Below are 7,480 nucleotides of genomic sequence, written 5' to 3'. Positions count from 1 at the left end.
CATCCCCGGTAGAAGGCCCATGTCATTAACCTCATTCTCCTCAACTAAAACTCTTCACCATAAACACTCTGACTCATTCTTGCACCTTTATATCCATTCATTTAGGAGTGCCCTATTTTTAAGATATAGATCAATCAACCTAAATGCACCATTATCTCTATAATTACACACCATTTCCCAATCCACCATTTGCAATTTCTGTTCCTTTGTCACCCCATTCCAAATGAACCTATGTCAAATCTTTTTTTTTTTTGAAAGGCAAGAAAATGAATCATTATATTGAAAACTGAGGGATGAGATACCCATATAGCCAATACAAAAACTTGTAACATACAAAAAACAACTTACAAGATAAAAGCTACTAAGTAAGACTTACATGTGACAGAGGCTAGCCTAGTAGACAAAGAAAACCTTACATATAAAACTATATATCCAATGAATGCATGAAAGCAACATATACAAGCAGAGACCCCAACACTAGCAATCAAAATTAATCCACAAAATATAATAAGTCAGAAGATCAAGTTCATTTGGTTCAAAATGGTGTCTCCAAGCAAAAAAAAAAAAGTGATTGGGACCTTACCCCTAGTAAATCTCCTTTATACCTGCTCCATATCCTGTATATTCATAAAACCATTAATCCATAGAAAGTCCGATGGCCTAAACACACCTTTTTTGGCCAAAGAGTCAACCTTATCGTTAGAGGAATGAGGAATACGATTGATTTCCATCTGTTAATCTTAACAAAAACATTACAAGTTTGAATGACCAGTGATCTCAATCTCTAAGGCACTTCACAGAGGTTAGTAATCCATTTGACAACATTGTAATTATCACATTCAAGTAGAAAGGTATGGGAAGAACACCACTTAGAGGCAACAAAGATGATCATAGCTTCTCTTATCGTTAAGAGTTTCGCTTTGTTTGAGTCAAAAATATCAATGGCTTTAGAAAATAAGGCAAGAATGTCTCCAAACTCATTCCTCAAGATGCCATCAATACTTGAATCACTTGGACAACCACAAAAAGACCCATCTGTATTAAATTTGAAGGACCTTACAATCGGCTAAAACTAAACCAACACATTCTTGTTCTTGATTGGAATGGTTCCTTCATTCAAAAGTCTAGCCAAGTAACTAGCAGAGGCATTATGATCTGGCCATTTGGCCTTCATCCACCAAGCTACTCTAACCTTAGAGAGTTCAAAAATTTGCTCACTATCCCAGATTTTACCTTTGAACACCACTTCATTCTTTCTTGTCCAAATAGCCCATATGGTGGCAAACCAAACCATTTTCCAAACCAAGTCATTATTAAGAGAGTTAGCAATCTCAAACCAAGATAAGAAGCTAACTAAGGGGTCCTTATGAACCACCTAATAAACATTCCACAAAGCACACCACTGTTGCCATAAGAATTAGGACTTTCCACAAGTGAAGAACAGATGGTTCACTATTTCAATCTAGCACTAACAAATAAAAAAGTAGCAGCCTCAGCATTGATGAGGCCTTTGCTTACCAAAGCTTCTTTCATTGCTAGCCTTTTTCTTATTAGCTGCCAATAGAGAATCCTAATTTTTAAGGGGGCGAGACAGGACCCGATGAGTTTCTAATGACCAACTAGAGGAGAGTTGAAAATTAACACTTGACGACAAAATGAGTTGGAGGAATAAATGCCATTAATGCTACCTTTCCATACAAGTTTATCCTAAAAGTTCTTGTTGAAGGTTTGATCATTTATAAGAAGATTAAAATTCTCCCATTACTAGTTTTCCCATTCCACGTCCACTCATTACCATTCCAACTGCCAAATTCTCCAATGTTGTCTACTTTTTTGACGACCAAAGCATAGATTCTAAGGAAAGAGTTATTAAGGTTGAATTCATTAACCCATTCATCCTCCCAAAAGCTAGTCTAGTTACCATTACCCAAGGACAAACCCATACCATCCATTATAAAGGAGCTAAAGTCACAAGTGTCATAAAGTGGCTTGGTGGTGCTGTTCCAAATACCAGAGGCTTTACTTAAATTCCTAAGCTCGATAAAATCGTATTGTGATTCAGGCCTGACTTTTCAACAACAATTCTTCTCCACAAGCTTTCCAATTCATTATCGTATCTTCATAGCCATTTGTTCAAAAGGGCTCTATTTTTAATACCAATGTCAATAAGACCCAATCCACCGAGGTCCTAAAAGTTACCTATGGCATCCTAACTAACATGTTGAAGTTTACGCACAAGGTTAGGTCCTCCCCAAAGGAACCTTTTCAAAAAAATTTCAATTGTCATCTTAATACAAACATGCATATGAAACAAAGATATGTGAAAAATAGGCAAATCGCTTAAAATATATTTAAGATGAGTCAGTAGCCTCCCATAAACAAAGTTTTGGCCTTCCATGAAGAAAGCTTACTCTTCAATTTTTCAACCTATGTTAAATCTTATCTAGTGTTTTTTTAACCCCGTTGGTATTTGAAAAAGTGACATGTAAAAAATTGATAAGGTCGATAGAATTGACTTGAGAAGTGTAACTCTCCCTTTCCATCCCATTAACCTTTGCTTGAATCAATCGCAAACCAACTACCACACTCCCATGGATCTCGTATTCGCACCCAAATACTACCCCAAATACTTCATTGTAAGGAGTCCCACTTTGCACAAAATTCTACTTGCCCATCTCGCCACTACTAGTTGCTTAAATCCAATGTTAGTTTTGTTTGATGAATTTCTTTGGTGTTGCAAGGTGCTTTGCTATAATTGTAAATGCGAGTTTCTCCTTTCCCTATAATGGTTTGTTACATTAACAAACTCAAGTCTTATAAAAAAAAAAAAGAACTTTCATGACTACAAACTTACCCCTTTGATTGTCACCACCGCAAGTGATGAAACCTGTAGCTCTTGATGATCCTTCTCCTTCATTTGTTAGTTAATTAACAACAAGAAATCTTGGAATGTTATATTTTTGCAAATGTTAGTCATAAAAAAAAATTTTAACTTTTAGAATGAGAGACTTAAATAAAAATTTTTACAAATTTAAGTAACAACTAATGTAGTTTAGTCTTTTCTTTTTTTTTTTAAGTTTTGCAAACAGATATTCGTGATGCTAGAACTTTGTAGTTTGTTTTTACAATAATAAAATTTTTCTAAAATAAAAATTAATGCAAAAATATATTTATGAATGGCACCTTAATTAACGAATGCTCTTGGAATATATTTAAGAAAAATCCTCTTTTTTTCCTCTCTTGGTCCTTACCCATTGTTATCATTAGCATAAACTAACATGGAGCTATTGTAGGAAAGGGAAGAGACTACTAGAGCTTAACAATTTAATTCCAGCCTATTATTGATTCAGTTTGGAAAGAAAACAAAGAAAAGAAAGTAATTCAATAATGTAATCCCGCATGGTTAGTTAAGGTTTGGCAATTAGAAAATTGCTTGGATAAGCACATATACCATAGTTTTTTTATCTACGAAAACCCTAAGTAAAATTGGAAATTGATAAGAATAGTTACGAAGGAATGTTGATATCCCCAGGAACAACACAGTTTCCCTTCGAGCCTAAGTCGTATCTATTAGTCGTTTACTCTCCCAAAGTGATCTTTCTTTCTTGCGCAAACACTTAGGTTACGTTTGATTGTCGAAATAGATAGGAATGAAATAGAATAGAATAGTTATTACATGAGAATAGAATGAGGTGAGAATAGAATAGAATAGTTATTATTTAGTTTGGTATGATGAATGGAATAGAGTATGAATAATTATTATGACTTATTGTAGTGTTTAGTTGGTAAAAATAATTTTGGAATAAGAAAGGAATTGAAAATAAAAAGACAAAAACACCCTTTATAATTTATATGACTATTTATTTTTATTAGATTTTTAAATATTAATAATCTAAAAATTAATTAAAATATTAAAATTAAATANGAACTCTTATGGTACGTTTGGTTGGCGGAATAGATAGGAATTGAATAGAATAGTTGTTATGTGAGAATAGAATGAGGTGAGAATCGAATAGAATAGTTATTACTTAGTTTAGTATGCAAAGGGAATATGACATGAATAATTATTATGACTTATTGTAGTGTTTAGTTGGTAACAATAACTTTAAAATAAGAAAAGAATAGAAAATAAAAAGACAAAAACACCCTTTATAATTTATATGACTATTTATTTTTATTAGATTTTTTTAAATATTAATAATCTAGAATTTAATTAAAATATTAATAATTAATAATTTAAATATTATTATGATTAATTTTTTATTTTATTTTATTTTTTAAAATATTAATAATTGTAATTTATTTAAAATATTAAAATTGATAACTTAAATATTAATATTTTATTTATAATTTAACTATTTATATTTTAAAATATTAATATTATTTAAATTTAAATATTATTATTCAATATTTTATTTTATTTTATTTTAAAAAATTAATAATTGATTATTTATTTAAAATATTAATAAATTTGTTTTTATGAACAAGGAATTTAGGCTAAGTTTAGAGAATAATACCTGAGTCACTTGGACAACCACAAGAAGACCCATCTATATTAAATTTGAAGGACCTTGCAATCGACTTAAACTAAACCAACACATTCTTGTTCAACTTGTTCTTGATTGGAATGGTTCCTTCATTCAAAAGTCTAGCCAAGTAACTAGCAGAGGCATTATAATCTGGCCATTTGGCCTTCATCCACCAAGCTACTCTAACCTTAGAGAGTTCAAAAATTTGCTCACTATCCTAAATTTTACCTTTGAACACCACTTCATTCTTTGCTGTCCAAATAGCCCATATGGTGGCAAACCAAACCATTTGCCAAACCAATTCATTATTAAGAGAGTTAGCAATCTCAAACCAAGATAAAAAACTAACTAAGGGGTCCTTATGAACCACCCAATAAACATTCCACAAAGCACACCACTGTTGCCATAAGAATTAGGACTTTCCACAAGTGAAGAACAGATGGTTCACTATTTCAATCTAGCACTGACAAATAAAAAAGGAGCCGCCTCAGCATTGATGAGGCCTTTGCTTACCAAAGCTTCTTTCACCGCTAGCCTTTTTCTTATTAGTTGCCAATAGAGAATCTCAATTTTTAAGGGGGCGAGACAGGACCCGATGAGTTTCTAATGACCAACTAGAGGAGAGTTGAAAATTAACACTTGATGACAAAAGGAGTTGGAGGAGTAAATGCCATTAATGCTACCTTTCCACACAAGTTTATCCTGAAAGTTCTTGTTGAAGGTTTGATCATTTATGAGAAGATTAAAATTCTCCCATTACTAGTTTTCCCATTCAAAGACATTCCTGTGTAGCTCAATTTTCCACGTCCACTCATTACCATTCCAACTGCCAAATTCTCCAATGTTGTCTACTTTTTTTACTACCAGAGCATAGATTCTAGGGAAAGAGTTATTAAGGTTGATGTCATTAACCCATTCATCCTCCCAAAAGCTAGTCTGGTTACCATTACCCAAGGACAAACCCATACCATCCATTATAAAGGAGCTAAAGTCACAAGTGTCATAAAGTGGCTTGGTGGTGTTGTTCCAAATACCAGAGGCTTTACTTAAATTCCTAAGCTCGGTAAAATCATATTGTGATTCAGGCCTGACTTTTCAACAACAATTCTTCTCCACAAGCTTTCCAATTCATTACCGTATCTTTATAGCCATTTGTTCAAAAAAGCTCTATTTTTAAGACCAATGTCAATAAGACCCAATCCACCGAGGTCCTAAAAGTTGCATATGGCATCCTAACTAACATGTTGAAGTTTACGCACAAGGTTGGGTCCTCCCCAGAGGAACCTTTTCAAAAATTTTTCAATCGTCGTCTTAATACAAACAGGCATATGAAACAAAGATATGTGAAAAATAGGCAAATCGCTTGAAATATATTTAAGATGAGTCAGCAGCCTCCCATAAACAAAGTTTTGGCTTTCCATGATGAAAGCCTACTCTTCAATTTTTCAACCTATGTTAAATCTTATCTAGTACTTTTTTAACCCCGTTGGTATTTGAAAAAGTGACATGTAAAAAATTGATAAGGTCGATAGAATTGACTTGAGAAGTGTAACTCACCCTTTCCATCCCATTAACCTTTGCTTGAATCAATCGCAAACCAACTACCACACTCCCATGGATCTCGTATTCGCACCCAAAGACTACCCCAAATACTTCATTGTAAGGAGTCCCACTTTGCACAAAATTCTACTTGCCCATCTCGCCACTACTAGTTGCTTAAATCCAATGTTAGTTTTGTTTGATGAATTTCTTTGGTGTTGCAAGGTGCTTTGCTATAATTGTAAATGAGAGTTTCTCCTTTCCCTGTAATGGTTTGTTACATTAATAAACTCAAGTCTTATAAAAAAAAAAAAGAATTTTCATGACTATAAACTTACCCCTTTGATTGTCACCACCGCAAGTGATCAAGCTTGTAGCTCTTGATGATCCTTCTCCTTCATTTGTTAGTTAATTAACAACGAGAGATCTTGGAATGTTATATTTTTGTAAATGTTAGTCATCAAAAAAAAATTAACTTTTAGAATGAGAGACTTAAATAAAAATTTTTACAAATTTAAGTAACAACTAATGTAGTTTAGTCTTTTCTTTTTTTAAGTTTTGCAAACAGATATTCGTGATGCTAGAACTTTGTAGTTTGTTTTTACAATAATAAAATTTTTCTAAAATAAAAATTAATGCAAAAAGATATTCGTGAGTGGCACCTTAATTAACGAATGCTCTTGGAATATATTTAAGAAAAATCCTCTTTTTTTCCTCTCTTAGTCCTTACCCATTGTTATCATTAGCATAAACTAACATGGAGCTATTGTAGGAAAGGGAAAAGACTACTGGAGCTTAACAATTTAATTCCGGCCTATTATTGATTCAATTTGGAAAGAAAACAAAGAAAATAAAGTAATTCAATAATGTGATCCCTCATGGTTAGTTAAGGTTTGGCAATTAGAAAATTGCTTGGATAAGCACATATACCACAATTTTTTTATCTACGAAAACCCTAAGTAAAATTGGAAATTGATAAGAATAGTTACGAAGGAATGTTGATATCCCCAGGAACAACACAGTTTCCCTTCGAGCCTAAGCCGTATCTATTAGTTGTTTACTCTCCCAAAGTGATCTTTCTTTCTTGCGCAAACACTTAGGTTACGTTTGGTTCGCGAAATAGATAAGAATGAAATATAATAGTTATTATATGAGAATAGAATGAGGTGGGAATAGAATAGAATAGTTATTACTTAGTTTGGTATGACAAAGAGAATAGGACAAGAATAATTATTATAACTTATTGTAGTGTTTGGTTGGTAATAATAATTTTGAAATAAGAAAGAAATAGAAAATAAAAAGACAAAAACACCCTTTATAATTTATATATGACTATTTGTTTTTATTAGATTTTTTAAATATTAATAATCTAGAATTTAATTAATATTAATAATTAATAATTAAATATTATT

Source organism: Theobroma cacao, chromosome 2, assembly GCF_000208745.1.
Source record: "Theobroma cacao cultivar B97-61/B2 chromosome 2, Criollo_cocoa_genome_V2, whole genome shotgun sequence".
NCBI lineage: Eukaryota > Viridiplantae > Streptophyta > Magnoliopsida > Malvales > Malvaceae > Theobroma > Theobroma cacao.
Note: the sequence above shows the minus strand (reverse complement) of the source record.